Source organism: Rousettus aegyptiacus, unplaced genomic scaffold (genome assembly GCF_014176215.1).
Source record: "Rousettus aegyptiacus isolate mRouAeg1 unplaced genomic scaffold, mRouAeg1.p scaffold_m13_p_3, whole genome shotgun sequence".
Lineage (NCBI taxonomy): Eukaryota > Metazoa > Chordata > Mammalia > Chiroptera > Pteropodidae > Rousettus > Rousettus aegyptiacus.
The window spans coordinates 55814143-55829565 of NW_023416306.1; the positions used below are offsets into that span (position 1 = coordinate 55814143).

The 15423-nt window shown below is 40.7% G+C and overlaps 1 protein-coding gene across 7 annotated transcripts in view; it reads right to left on the reverse strand.

The window, feature by feature from the left end:
- MPDZ (multiple PDZ domain crumbs cell polarity complex component) overlaps positions 1 to 3301 on the reverse strand; it is a 144578-nt gene extending 141277 nt beyond the window's left edge. For 5 of the 7 annotated variants that reach the window (XM_016162953.2, XM_016162955.2, XM_036238438.1 and 2 more), the window contains exon 1: positions 3008 to 3300. The gene's annotated coding sequence lies outside the window, so the exon portion shown is untranslated. Of the gene's footprint in view, positions 1 to 3007 lie in introns of all 7 variants that reach the window. The other 2 variants (XM_016162952.2, XM_016162946.2) reach the window with 1 other exon arrangement.
- Between the last annotated feature and the right edge of the window lie 12122 nt (positions 3302 to 15423).

The following is a 15423-nucleotide window of genomic DNA, read 5'->3' on the forward strand; positions in this document are numbered from 1 at the left end:
TGAAGCCAACCTGCAAATCAACCTAGAGTGTCAATTCTATGATGTCAGACTTAGGAGGTAATCTGGAGAAAATAATCTGCCTTTAATTTAGGGCAATTAGCTTCCTGGCAATTTGCTGTTACATGCCAGCTTCTAAATCCTTTCATCTTAACTCTAGACAATGGGTTCACTTCCTCATTTGTAAAATTCAGCCTTGCCACCCCCAGCAGCTAAGGGATAAAGGCCTGCATCAATGAAAAATTACATTTCAAGGATTTCCATGAACCTCTCCTGAATACTCTCACCTTGCAGACTTACAATATACTCTGTGGACACCCTCTACTCCCTCACAGTATATGTGCATTTAAACAGTACCTGACACGCAAAATGGTCTTTAAGGGCCAAACAAGGAATGTGGAGTACACTAAATAAAAACTGCAACTGATACCTTCCTTCCTAAGCCACAACAGTCAGGCAGAGAAGATAAAAGGTGTGTGGTAAAGGGAGAAAGAAAATCAGAGACAAGAGGATGAGATACTGAAAGGAGCCAAAGAAAGAAAAGGAACACATAAAAGAGATATGGTACATATATGATTGATCTATTAGTAATATGTTGATATAAACTTCATCGGTTTTTTGTTTATTTTAGCAAGTGAGGTAGGAAAAAGGAGTGGGGAAGAGTCAGGGGAACCCGCCAAATTAGCTTTGTCTAAGTGACAACTTTCCTGTAGAAAGGAACCTATAACATGCCCTAACCCCTGCCTCTCCACCTAAATAACCAAAACTGAAATTCTCAAACCTGCTCTGGTAACAGAATGGCTACAAGTCATTAGAATTCACTGCAGAACACCTTGAAATATGACTATATTAGATTTAAAGTAACTAAAAACAATTTCTGCCAATCAGAAACCACACTTTAGACTACATTCTAACAGCAAAAGATACCAAAAGGTTAAGAAAATTTTTTGAGAGTAAAATTTGTAAATGAGAAAATTAAACACATTTAATTTGTCTACTTATTGGAGAAAAGTCTGCCACTTTCAGGGGGCATTGAAACAGAGCCTGAAAGGCAATGAAATTAAACAATGCATCAATCACAAAACGGAGTATATAAGCAATACTTTCAAAGTCTAGCCTTGATTGGTAACTTTTTCTGTACAGAGTAATAGTAAATATTTCAGTCTGTGAAGGCTATATATACATGTCTCAACCAATCTCATACAACTACTCTACCACCGTAGCTGTGAAAGCACCCATACACGATAAGAATGAGACATAAACAATGAGTGCGGCTGTGCTCCACTAAAACCTTACTATAGACACTGAGATTTGATTTTCATATAATTTTCACATGTGAAATATTTTTTAATTGTTTTCAACCATTTAAAAACTGTACACACCATTCCTAGCTCCTAAACCTTAGGGAAAATAACTGACTGCAGCAGATTTGGCCTATAGCCCTTAAATTTAGAGCTCTGCTTTAATGAACTCTAATGTGAACTCTGAGCGGGGATAGAGCCCAATCTAGATAGACCCGCCCATTTGTAACCCAGCTCATTTGCAAGCAGGAGCGTGTCCCAGACAAATTATCCCCTCCTTCTCTGCGCCCCCCCCCTCAGGCATGGGCACAGGTGCATCCACCCAGAGCTTTGCATTGTATTAGAGGTTCAAACCAAGGAACTTCAAGTTTTGTTGGATTTTTAAGTACAACCGTTTACATAAATTCTACTAGGCTCTAAAAGTACATTCTATATAAACTTAGATGATTTGACCCTTGTAAAAAGTTCACTGTAGTCACCTACACCCAAATTCAACTATGAAAAACTCCCAAGCGCCCAAACACCTCCTCGTTAGTTTTTCAGATCAGGTGTTATTTATTCTGTAAAATGTAATCTAAATGAGTAAATGTCTAAGGAAACACAAAAGGGATGTTTACACCACAACTGTATACTAAAGCTGAAAAAGGCCACTTCAGATTCTTCCCCTCAAAAGAACATGGAGAGGTTTCCTTCTAGGCTGGCGAAGCCATGGTCTTCTTAACTGATGATAAGAAACCCTAATCGCCAGGCGCACCCTCCCCACTCAAGGCACACAGCGCCGGTGCGCAGTATCTTCGCAAGCAGAGCTACCTCAGCAGCGCCACCCACAGAGATGGATGGAATCGTCCTGCCGCCCCGCCCCCTCCCCCATTCGCCCCCGGCCACTGCGCAGCAGCGGCCACCTCCCACCCCTGTCCGGCCCCTCCACCTCTCCGCAGTCCCAGCTTCAATTTCTAAGTGACCTGCAGGGAAAAGCCCGGCCTTTGTGACTCTGCAAAGAAAGCAAGCAAAGATGTACACCATCACTACCACCGACACATAAACTCCCCAAGATACAAAGTGTCTTCCGAACAGCGCTTCCCCTGGAACATCCGGCATCCCCGGGCTGCGAAATCGCAGACAAAAGCGTCCCATCGGCGGGGGTGAGAGGGGAGGGTGAAGGAGGAGGCGAGAGCAAAATGCTCGTATCAACGCGGGAAGCAGATAAAAAGGCACAGGCCCCACGGGGGATTCGGGAGTGGGTACCAATTAGCTGTGCGCCCGGGGTTCCCCGCCGCCAAGGCGAGAGATGCCAGTGTAGGGGCATTTCTCTCCACCCCACTACGCGCCCCGCACAGCCCAGCGCAGCGTAACCGTGGAGGGGGCGTCCAGCCCAAGGCGCGGCCACAGAAGCGGGGAGCAACAGGCTCCCGCGCTCTACAGCAACCGGCCCGCGCGCCAGGCCCGGGTTCCCCCTTCTTGGCACTATGCCCCTCCAGGCGAAGGAAAAGAAAACTTTTAAATCATTTAAAGTAAGCAAGAGTCAAGGTTGAGGAAAGGGCGCTGAAAGGTCTGGAATTTTCACTAAGGGGCTATCCTTTTAAAGAGCCGGAGGAGCAGCGCAGCGCACCCCACCCGCCAAGCCCCGCGCACCCGCGCACCCCCGGCCGGCGCGCGCCCAAGGCGCGGGGGCGCGCTGCGGCCTCCCGGCCGGCCCCGGCGCCGCTTACCCGGCTCGCGGCGGCCACCACGGGCGGGGACGGAAAAGGGGCGGAGGGCTGGGGAGCCGGGTCTCCAGGGACTCGGGGTGCCTCGCCTCGCCCACGCTCGCTCTCGTCTCTTCTGAAGTAACGGCCCGGCGAGGAGCTTCGGGATAAACGCGCAAGACACTCATGCGCTGCCGAGAAACTTAATCCCGCCCGGCCACTGGCGGCCCTCCGCCAGCCTCGCGCTCCGCGCGCCCCCTCCCCCCGCGCGCGCCGCACTTGCGCCGACCGGGGCTGCGGAGGAGGCGGTGGCCGCGGCGACGGCGGCGGGGCCCCGGCTGCCGGGGCTGCGTGACGCCTGCGGCCCGCGGGGCGGGCGCGCCTCGGCCAATCAGGGGGCGCAACCCGACCAGCGGACCTGGGTTTAAACTAGCAACTCCGGCACTGGGCCTGGTACATGGAGAATGAGCTCTGTAGGTTGCCAGAAGAAATATAGGACGCCCCGTTAAATGGGAATAGTATTAAATAAAAGGGAATAATTGTTTTGGACAAATGTGTCCCATGCAATGTTTGGGACATACGGTAAAAAAATATTCGTTGTTCCTCTGAAATTCCAATTTAACTGAGCCGCCTGTATTTTTAGTTGCTAAATTTGGCAATCTGTGGGAACTAGTACCCTCTATTTCTAGGGACTCAAGTTGTAGGGACTTAAATTATTTTTATTATATGAACTGCCCTGTGGACGCTTTCTGCATGGGAAGCTTATTAAAGTGGTATAGAATGGTGATGCGAAGCACTTTAATGAGGAGGCATGGGGAGAGGGGAGGCTAATAATCCTACTTTCCAAGTACTTTTTACAGGTCACTGTGCATTCTGAGATATATGATCCAATTAAAGGACAAAAATAAATAAATAAACAAACATGGAAGAAGAGTTCAGAATTGCATGGTGCCAGGAGAAACATTCTATTTTGTACCAGTTAAGATTTTTCTTGTACACTCAATTCCTGAGTTCCAGGAATTTTTCTTTGGAAGAAAATTACTCCCTTTCTCAATACATAAGCCAGATGTTACAGAATACATCAAAGAATATTCAGAAGTCCAATTTAAAATATTTAAAAGAATTTATTTTAATACCCTGGATATAAGTTATATTTTTTGCAGACTCGTAATGTTTTTGTTTTGTCTCTTAAAAAATTAATTTGCATTTCTCCAATACTCACCAAATATTTACAAGGAAACAGTTTTTAAAATATGCAAGGCTTTTGAGGAAAACTGATTCTAGCTTTTAAGTGAATATTTTCAGAAAACTGTAAAATAAATATATCATTTGCCTGCAAATGATTGAGAGTTAAGTGAACTCAGTGCCTTGAGCTGAGAGAGTTTGTCAACACAAGGCCACTTTTGCTTTCACAAACATGATCAGTGTAGATTTGCCCACTGGGGAAATAAAAACACTAACTAGATTTCTTCAGAGTCAATGAATATTCATCTCCTCTGGATTCTTCGAAAATGAAAGTGAAGTTAGGATGAAGTTAAAACTCATCCCAGCTTACCTTTTCCCTTGTAACTTCAAGACATTTCTATCTTGTGGAAATTCTCAATCAACATTCTCAAGTCTCCCCATCTTAATATTTCATCTGTATCACTTTTGCATTCTTGCTATAGTTATCTCAGAGAATTCCATTTGAAGAGTATCCTGTTATTGCTTAGAAATTCCAAAGGATTCCTCCTCTTTGAATGGCAAAGCACTTAAAATCAAGGAGAAAGAGAGGAGAGAGGAGGAGTAGAGAGGAGAGGAAGTCCATCTCTTTCTACTATCACTTTTTCTTCCTTCCCCTGCACAATTCAAATTCTTATAATCAACAAACTGCATGTGACTTCCTACCTCAATCACTGCCCAGAAAGGGCTATTGCCGGGAATATTGATGAATTTCCACTACCTAAATCCAATGGATATGTTTCTCTCCTATTTCTTGTCCTCTCAGATGCATTCATAACGGTTAGTTGAACATTCTCTTTTAAAGTCCCCCTCCACCCCCCATAATTCCATACAATCACACTCTTTCAGTTTTGCTTCTACCTGTTGGTTAGGGGCAGATGTGTAGAACCTGAACCTTACACAATTTGAGGTTCTGCTTCAAGAAAAGAAAAAGATATCTTTCTTTAGAAACTTTTATGAAAATATATGAGCATGCAAACATGTTGCTAGGCTTCCTTCTCTATCTTGTGGAAACTTTCAATCAACATTCTCAAGACAAGAGAAGGACCCAGAATATTGTTTCATTGGCTTCAAGGTAGACCTGCCTCTGTCATCAGGCCACTCACTCTTCAGTCTTCTTTGCCAACTAATATCCTCTCTCTAACCTTTAAACGCTATGCTAGACTCAGTGATAGACCCTCTTTTCTTTTTAACTTTATCTCTAAGTTCATTTTCACATATAGCTTATCATCTATTGGTCAATGATTCCCAAATTTTTATCTTGAATATATGACTGCAAAAATGAACAATTCATCTACATAACCCTTGTGTTCCTGCCGTGGGTCATCTCAAGGCATCCTATTTGGAGAAAATTATTGCTCAGAAAAGGATTTCTACTCTTCAAATAGCAAGGCACATCCATTTGTCATTTTTCAGATCTGGTCATTCCCAACTTCAAAGGAAATAAGTGCCTTAAATACTAGCTGCTAGAGGTATAGGGGAAGAACAATTCCATAATTAGCCACTGAAGGCGTTATGAGGGTCTTAAGTAAAATGACATTCATTCTATTGAACTACAGGGAAAGAGCTCAAACACTGAATTAGAGATAAGTTTAATAAATTTAAATCTCTGGTTTATTGCAAGTATATAAATGAGATTATTGTTCTAGTCTCATTTAGCAAAGAGAATCCTACATGCCCACTTTCAACAGAATATCAGAGGGCAAAAAGGCATCTTATTTGCATTAGTTCTTCTATAAAATTATCCAACACGCAAGGATGATTCCACCCAGGAGCTTCCCCCTTTGAAGCTAACCCATATAGTTAATGCTCAGTCCTATTCTGCTTGTTCTAACCCAGAAGACCCTAGATTTTCTAGAAGTAGCAAGGCATTGTGATGTATTGCACTATTTAAAAACATTTTTAAAAGTTGAAGCAATATCTTACAGAGAAAGCCAAAGGGTAAAGCAGATAAAGTAGAGCTTTCTATTCTCTGTTGAAATTCACTCCATATATATTGATTAATATTTCTTTCTATTTCATTTTGATCACAGCCTCCCTACCTGAAGATGAAGGAATTAGGAAGATTCCACCCAGGAGCTTCCCCCTTTGAAGCTAACCCATATAGTTAATGCTCAGTCCTATTCTGCTTGTTCTAACCCAGAAGACCCTAGATTTTCTAGAAGTAGCAAGGCATTGTGATGTATTGCATTATTTAAAAACATTTTTAAAAGTTGAAGCAATATCTTACAGAGAAAGCCAAAGGGTAAAGCAGATAAAGTAGAGCTTTCTATTCTCTGTTGAAATTCACTCCATATATATTGATTAATATTTCTTTCTATTTCATTTTGATCACAGCCTCCCTACCTGAAGATGAAGGAATTAGGAAGATTGTCTGCATTCTAGCTGTATTCCTAGTGAGGCATTCTCTACAGCAATTTGTTTTTCTCAAATTTGAGTAATGTTCAGACCATTTTTGTAAGGAAAAATAATTTGGGAATTTCTAGGATTGATTTAAATTACTTTTATTATAATTTTACAAGTACAAACATAAATTAAGTACATAATATGATGTTACACGTGTAGCTTCTCTACAGTTCTGAAACTGGTGAAAGGTCCAAGTTGTATACTCAAAAACTTTAATGTCTGCTTAAAAAGATAGATGCTAGAATTTCCATTTTTGAGTGTTTAATAATTTTGTTATTTTTAAATTGGAGATGGCATACGATATTATACTAGTTCTAAGGGGACAACATAGTCATTAGACATTTATATAATCAATAAAGTGATCACCCTAATAAATCTAGGACCCATTTGACACCATACATAGTTATTACAATTATATTCCTTAATCTATAATTTACATTCCTACGACTATTTTGTAACTACCAATTTGTACTTCTTAATCCTTTCGTCTTTTTCATCCACCTTCCAACCCCTCTCCCAACTGGCAACCATCAAAATGTTCTCTGTATCTATGAGTTTGTTTCTGTTTGCGTGTGTGTTTGTTTTGTTCTTTAGAGTCCATATGTAAGTGAAATCATATGACATTTGTTTTTCCCTATCTGACTTACTCCACTTAGTGCAATGCCTCTTTGGGTTCAACTTGTTTGGGATTCTGCACATCCTGGGCTTGTCTGTCTCCTTCACCAAGTCAGGGAAATTTTCTGTCACTATTTCTTGAAACAGGTTTTTCATTATTTGCTCTCTCTCCTCTCCTTCAGGTATCCCTATGATGCAAATGTTGGTACACTTAATGTCGCCCCAGAGGCCCCTTAAACTATCCTTATTTTTTAAAATCCGTTTTCCTTGCTACTATTCTGTTTGGGTGTTTTTTGCTACCTTATCTTCTAAATCACTGATTCAGTCCTCTTCTTCATCTAATCTACTATTGATTCCCTCTAACGTATTCTTCATTTCAGTTATTGTATTCTTCATTTCTAACTGTTCTTTTTTATTTTTTGACCTCCGTTTTAATGTTTTCTAGCTCTTTGTTAAAGTTCTCACTGAGATCATCTATTCTTCTCCTAAGTTCACTGAGCATCCTTATAACCAGTTTTCAAACTCTGCATCCGGTAGACTGCTTGTTTCCACTTTGTTTAGTTCTTTTTCTGGAGTTTTGTTTTGTTCTTTCATGTGGGACATATTTCTTTGTCTCCCCATTTTGGCTGCCTCCCTGTGTTTGTTTCTATTTATTAGGTAGGGCTGCTATGTCTTCAAGTCTTAGTATAGTGGCCTTATGTAAGTGTTCTGTGGGGCCCAGTGGCACAGTCTTTCTGGTCACCTGAGCTGGGTGCTCCAGGTGTGTCCCTTTTATAGGTTGTGTGTGTCTTCTTCTTGTAACTGAGCTTTAGTTGCTGTTTGTGCATCAATGGAAGAGACTGGCCCTCAGGCTGATTGGTTGTGAGGACTGGCCATAAATTCAGTGGGGGAGCTGCTAGCAGGGTCTTACCCTACAGAGCAGGATTTGCTTTAGCAGGGCTCTAGTGCCTGCACAGTCTGTCCTTTGGATGTGTCATGCTTGGATGCAGCCCCAGGTGGTACTCCAGCCACCAGGTATGCAGGCCAGGGTCTTTTGGGAGGGGTCCCGCTATAGGCCAAGTTCAGGAGCAGCCTATGCCCTGGGCTACCTGGTATGAGCCACCAAGCAATCTACAGATGGCTACCACCCATCTTGGGCTTGGATGTGCAAGAGACCCAGCCGCAAACGAAGGCCAGCTGGTGCTGGGGTTGGGATTGCTTAGCAAGAGATACAGGGAACATCGAGGCCAGATGCTGCTTGTTGAGAGATTTTAGGAAAGTCCACAATATGAGCCAAGACAGGCTGTTTATATGGAAAATCCACTGGAAGTGGCTAGGGTGGGCCCACAAGTTGGGTTGGGCAGGGTCTCAGGGAATCACCAAGGCAAGGCAACTTGCGTTACCCAGGCTGGTAGCTGCCTTCGTCTGTAAGCTAGGGAGAGGAAGGCTCAGCAAAGGAGCAATGCCCTCTGCCAGCACTTCTGTTTGTGAGAAAGCTGCCCCTCTAGCTCTCAATCCAAAACTAGACGACTCAAATTCTCTCCGTATGTCCCTGGCACTTTTTGAGCTACTGCCCAGCACTGGAATCAGAGTGAGTGAGTCCGTCAGTGAGAGAGTCCACACATGGGCTCCTTAAAAGGAATATCTGCAACTCCAGTGGCCCTGACTCACTCAACCACAATCCCCACTGGTTATCACAGCCGGAAGTTGTGGGGACTTCTCTTCCTGGCACTGTACCCTGGGCTGGAGAGCCCAGTGTGGGGCTAGGACCCCTCACTCCTCTGGGAGACCTGTACAGCCAAGCTATCCTTCACAATTTTAAAATACCACGTTCAGGTGTGCTACTAGCCTATTTTGTGCCTCCCCCCATCTTACCAGTTTAAGGTGGCCTCTTATGTATGTCCCCAGTTGTAGTACTTCTGTTCGGCCAAACCTCAGGTGACTCCTAATGATCATTGTTCTGTAGTTTTGTTGTAATTCTGATGTGGTCGGGAGAGGAGGCAAACACAGCATTTACCGATTCTGTCATCTTGACAGGAGGCCTCTGAAAATTCCAGCTTTGATACATTAAGATAAAGAGAACCATTTTAGTTGCCTCCCAAGCACACAGTCTTTGTTCTGCTCTCCTAACAAGGGGTCACCTAGGTGTGAATGACAGGCAGTCCCTCACTGGTAGGCGTGACCCTAGGGGTCCAGGTCAGCACTTTGTATGAACCAAATCTTTTCCAAAGGGATAACTGACTGGGAGAATACTAATTGTGGGATAATGGACTCTTTCCTTACTTTTACTCAGCTGTGACTCTTATTACTATTGCTTCATTTAAGTGCAGATAAGTGACATATTTGCATCTCCCTTTGCCTAATGGTTATCTAATATATAACAAATATGCAAAAACTACTTATTGTAGTTTGCAGACAGATTTTTATATCATCTATTAGCTGACTGACTTTAAGTTTTCATTTAGCCTCTAGTTTCTCAAATAAAAAAAGGAGTTTGGATTATTTTTATTTTCAATGTGTTCAATGTAAGGGGAAAAATAGACCATTTTAAACAATCTTTAACTTTTTTTCTCCATTGAAAACAGACAAGACTGAAAAAAGAAGATAAAAGAGAGGAGAATGTTAGGATAATGAATATACATGTGTCTAGGAGAAAGCTATTAGAAGGAGGGAATGGCTACAAAAGAATCTCAGGCATGAGGAAAATGTAAAAATTATATCTCTTTTGAGAACATGTAGAGTTATTGTTCCTATTCCTATGACAAACTGTTTATAGATGAATAGAGGCACTGAAATCTACAGTATGTCTGATTGGATCTCATCTCTCTAAGGGAGAAAAAAAAGGCACTGGGAGGTCATGACCATCTGACCTTGAATTCATTTGCTTTTGTACCCACACGACTCTGTTGCAGTGAACAAATCCTGGGAGAAAGCATTGAGACCAGGTTATTTTTTGGGTGGAACACATCCAAACACTGTTCCAGAATCTCTTACTCAAATTAATGCAAGCTAGAATGACACTTTGGAATCTCTCCTACAAAATATTTCTTCTGGGTCATGCATACTATGAGGTTATAAGCCAGTCGTCCAAACAAAAAATCGAGAAAAATTAGCAGTAATGATAATACAGATAACTTGTTCAAGTCGCACAATATTTGTTTTGTAATACACCTACTTTGTGATGGAAAACAGAATAGAGAAAAAAAACTGAGCATTTGAGACCACCACTGTGTCACTGAATCGCATATAACTGAAGCCCACCCCATCATTTGTATTTCCATTTATAAGAGCCAATAAATCTTTAGTTTTTAAACAGTTTAAATTGGATTTTCTGTTATTTACAACTAAAGTAATTCAAACTCATGAAACATACATAGTAAGCCATTCACCATGAGCTAGACAGGTATTTTTTAAGTTTTAAGGAACATACTGAGATTATCTCAGGGAGTGAAAATTTGTTTAAAAACAGGAATATAAAGAAGACAAGAGTTTCCATAGGTGAACTCACTGAGAAATGTGACATCTTTCTGGTTATACCATAGCATGCAGAGAGAAATGGAAGGTCATTTCAGAGGATGCAGCTCTAGAGATGAGGTTTTCTTACAGCCTTTGAAATTCTACTATTATTATGACAGTGTAGCCCTGTTTTTATTTATTTTGCTTTCCTTCTGCCTCTACAATGTTTATTTAAATTGGTTCCTTGGAAGGCTGGTAATCCTTAAGGTTTTGTAGTACTTAATAATGAGGCAATAAACAGCTCTAGGCTCTGTTCACATGGGAAGTCTTAACTCATGTGCTTTATTTTTAGGGAGCAGCATTACACTCAGGAGCCCTTAAATTCCATAATGAGGAAGTCTTTGCTCAGTGCCATTTGATGTGTTTAGAGAGGACATGTCTAGGTGTTTGTCTGAGAAAGAGGTGTCTATGAGGAAGATCTGTGTGTATATATGTTTATGTGTCTGTATGCATGTATGTGATAGTGGTCATGATGGTGACGTTGACGGTTCCAACCCCTACCTTTTGCACCTGACTCTCCATTGTACCCAATATTCAATGTTTCCACCTTCTTTGCAGTTTTAGTTGATGATTGGTTCCTTCCAGCTGTTCTACTCTAAGCCCTAGGGCAATGCTTCACAAACTGTGAAAGGTCAGGTTTTTGTTTTTAATTTCCAATGTATCACTGAATAATGCACTTAAAATGAATTACTAGAAAGATGATTACATGCTTGGATGTTGTATTAATGCTAAATTTCTATAAGGATTTTTAAGGAAACTTTTAATATCTTTTTGGACCAGGCTGTGAGGGAGCAATTCTCCATGGCCTTGTTCACCTCAGTATGGTCTATAAACTAGAAACTTGTGCATTGCTTGGGAACTTGTTAGAAATGCAGAATCTCTGGCATCGCCCCACATTACTGAATCAGAACTTCATTTTAACTGATCCCCAGGTGATTGATATGTACATTAATGATCTTAGTGAGTTTCCACTCTCTCCTGTTTTTGTTTGTTTTTTTTATATTCCAGGAATATGCTGCTATATTTCTACTTAGAAAGTTTTTTTCATCAGAGCTACAGAGAGCTGACATCTCCTTCACTGAGGTCTCTGATCAAATGTCACCTCGGTAAAGAAGGCTTCTCTGGCTTTCCAGAGAAGTAAGTAGAAGCCCCTTCCATGTCACATAACCCTGTATTATTTTCTTTATAGTATTTATAACTTTCTAAAATTACTGATATTCCCCCACAGCCAGCTAGAATGTAAGCGTGATGAGAGCAGAAATCTCATTTTGTCTTATATCCTGTCCTTTACTCTGTGAGAGCACAGTGCCTGGTAGGTGCGAGGCATTGCCTACAATGCTATCTGTACTCCATTTCTGTTGATCTCATGACTTCATCTCACTCCCAGCTCCTACACTACTTTTCTTTATTGCTTTCTTTGTGTATCTCTCTGAATTTATAATAGGAAGCTCAACTCAACTTGGCTTATAAAACAAAAAGGACAATGGCGTATGTAACTAGAAAGGTCCAGAGTAAACTCAGTGATCAGGCATGGTTCATTTAGGCCTCTGGCCCCATCTCTCTGATTCTTTCAGCTTTTCCTATCTTCATGTGTCAGCTTCCTTTTGAGGCCAGCAAAGAGCCACAAAAGTTCTAGCTCTCACATTCAAACAGGATGCTGTCAAGAGACCATCCATTGCAGTTGCTCTCTTTTAAATGGTAAGTAGACAACTGTCCCCCAAAACTCCTGAAAAATTCCTTTAACATTTCTTAGACTGAATTGGAGTATATACCCACTCTAAAAGCAAATTGGGAGAGGGGTATAATTACAAACAATAAAAATGTACACATCTTAAGTATACGGTTCAATAACTTTTAACAATTTTCAGGTAGATACCAATCAAACCAAGGTGTAGAATATTTCCATCAACCCAGAAAATTGCTTTGTGTCTTTTCCAGTCAACCGAATGAATAACTGCTTTGCCAAGTCATATTGGAATTAGAAGGAAAAGGGACAATCAGTAATACTGATCCTGTCTTTATTTAAAATGTTGATGTCTTATTATTTACATTGGTTTTTATATTTTTAAATATTATAGTTAAATATAATTTATCTCGATTCTAGGTGTTTTTTTTATGTGCCCCCCTCCCCCACCCCCACTTAAAATTTTGCACCTGGGGTGAATGCCATACTCACCTCACTAACCTCTTCCTAGCTACATTTGTGCAGTCAATGAAACTGTCTGCTTGTCTCTTAGAATGATATCTGCCTATGGCCTCCACACATGATGGCCTCAGAATAGTTGAACTTCTTGCTTGGTACCTGAATGCTCCCAAAGCAAATGCCCAAGAGAAGGCAGTAGGCCAAATGCATTCCTTATCTGATTTATTCTGTGCAACTTCTGCCATTCTTCATTTAACATGGAAGTCACAACGCCTCAACAGGTACAAGCAGAGGGGGCGTAGACTTTATGTCTTGAAAAAGTGTCAAAGAATCTGCAGATACATTTTAAAAACACCATGGATCCCATTGTTTTATAGTCATTTTGGGATATGAATAGCCCTTATTTTTGAGTATGAAAAAATTCCCACCAGACATATTTTTTAAAATGTTATCTTACATTCACTTTAAAGTATCTCTCTTCTTTGCTCTCAGATTTAGCAGGCATTGTTGGTTTTCTTCACTAAATCCTTTCCACTTACTCACTGCTGTTTCTGGCTCATCCAAGTTAAGGGTAAGAAATTGGGAATGAGATGAAAAGGAGCAAAATTATCTTTTTACTTGGCTGGATGTTGAAAACTGTCTTCAATGGCAGATATCCAAAGGCTAACTCTTTCTCTTATGAAATGATTTAGTGAGTTATTTGAAGGCCTCCTCCACTCTGATTCCTTGGACATCTGCCCATTATGGGGATGATGTATATCCCTGCTGACCTCATAAGATTCCTTTTCAACTCCTGCTTTCCTGAAACACCTCACACAGCCTCTTTCTGCTAGGGTCCACTCATTCAGGCAGGCAATTCTTTGAGAATGTCTTTTCAAAATGGCTCTAGTCTACACTTGCTACCTTCCAAGTTGCCTGTATGGCAACACAGAGAAGCTCAGCAAGCTCAGTTTCACCCAAATCTGCAGACTGGTCTTGGACTTGTGGTCACAGGCAATTCTAACAGCATCTCACATTCAGATGTCTCTAGGGCAGAGTCAGACAGTAATCTCTGTGTTCCCCAAACTCCAGAAGACCTGGATCAGGTTTCCCTAAAGGTTTTCTCACCATGCTCTATTTCAACAGCTGTTCCAGGCAAGAGCTAAGTTTCACATACTGCTCAGCAAGCACACAGCCTAGCTAACGAAATGCTGATTCTCCATCAAACAAATCAGACTTGGTAAGCGATTCTCTTGAAGCTCCCCTCACTTTTCTGGGGAGATAAAGAAGCAAGACTCTGTCCACTCAGGGCGGTGAAGGAAAACAATTTAGTGTTTCTATACAAATATGCCATTTTCTTTAAATAAAGCTTCACTCCTTTGAATTCCTACTCTTTTTCATGAAAACCCTCCTTTGAATTCCTACTCTGCTTCATGGAAGCCTGGAAGTGGATGACAGATGAAGGGTGTCAGAATCCGAGTTGCATTTCTTAGTAAGTGCTATGAGGATGTGTCTAGTTCTGCTGTTTAGAAAGAAGGGAGAAAATAGTGTGGTTTGAGCTGGTCTTAGGCAGAGGGGAAAGGAGGAGTGTTATCTTATTGGAGGAATTACAAGCATCTCGGGTGCAGAGCAGCCTGGTGTAACATTTTTGCCAAAATATTCAAATATGAATGATCCAGAATAGGTGATACAAAATTAGATGTGTTTGGCTTTACACTCTTATTTTAAAAATATTTTGTTTGAAATTATATTCCATTTAGGGAAATATAAGAATGAAATTGCACCTCTGCTACCTTGTACCACCATGATCAACACCAACACCACCCCAACGAAGACCAGCATCCTGCATGACTTCCTGGTTCAGGTAGTGATTGTGTGTCTGAGCAATATTTGAATATATAATTTTGAGCCCTAGTCAGATCATTCTGTGTGCATACATATTTTGGTGTGAACTGAGCATACACACTCCCAAAATCAAATTCTGGAGCAATTTCTTCCCCATCAGTGAAAACAGAAAAAAAAAAAAAAGTAATATTAGCTGTAATTTCTTTTCTGCCCTTAACTCCTTCAATTTGGTTTACTTTTGATTTGTTTTTCTAGATATCTTCTTACATCTCGCATGTCTTGTTTTTCTTTCAGGTCGAATATCTCTGCAGAATAATACGTGATCAAAAAGCAAAAACAACACAAAACAAAAAAAACCCCTAAAATTACATTTTTCAAATTGCTTTATAACCATTTTTACCCAACCAAATTCTGCACTCTATTATTTGAATAACTCAGATCCAATAAACAGTTCTAAATGATGTCTTCTTTCTGAAGTTATATATATTCTTGGATTTCATCTAATTCTTTTTCTTGATTATTTCTTCCTAATCTTTCTGTAAAGAAAAAAAAGAAAGAAAGAAAATTGAATTTTTTATTATTCCTTGCTATTTGGGACTGATATTATTTTCAGAAGTAATTTTCTTCAAAACCTTCAGACCGAAACAAGCTATTTCTTTGACAAAATACTTTTAATTTCAAATCTTGACATTTTAGTTTTAGCTACTTTATCGAAGTAAAATTTTAATTTATACAT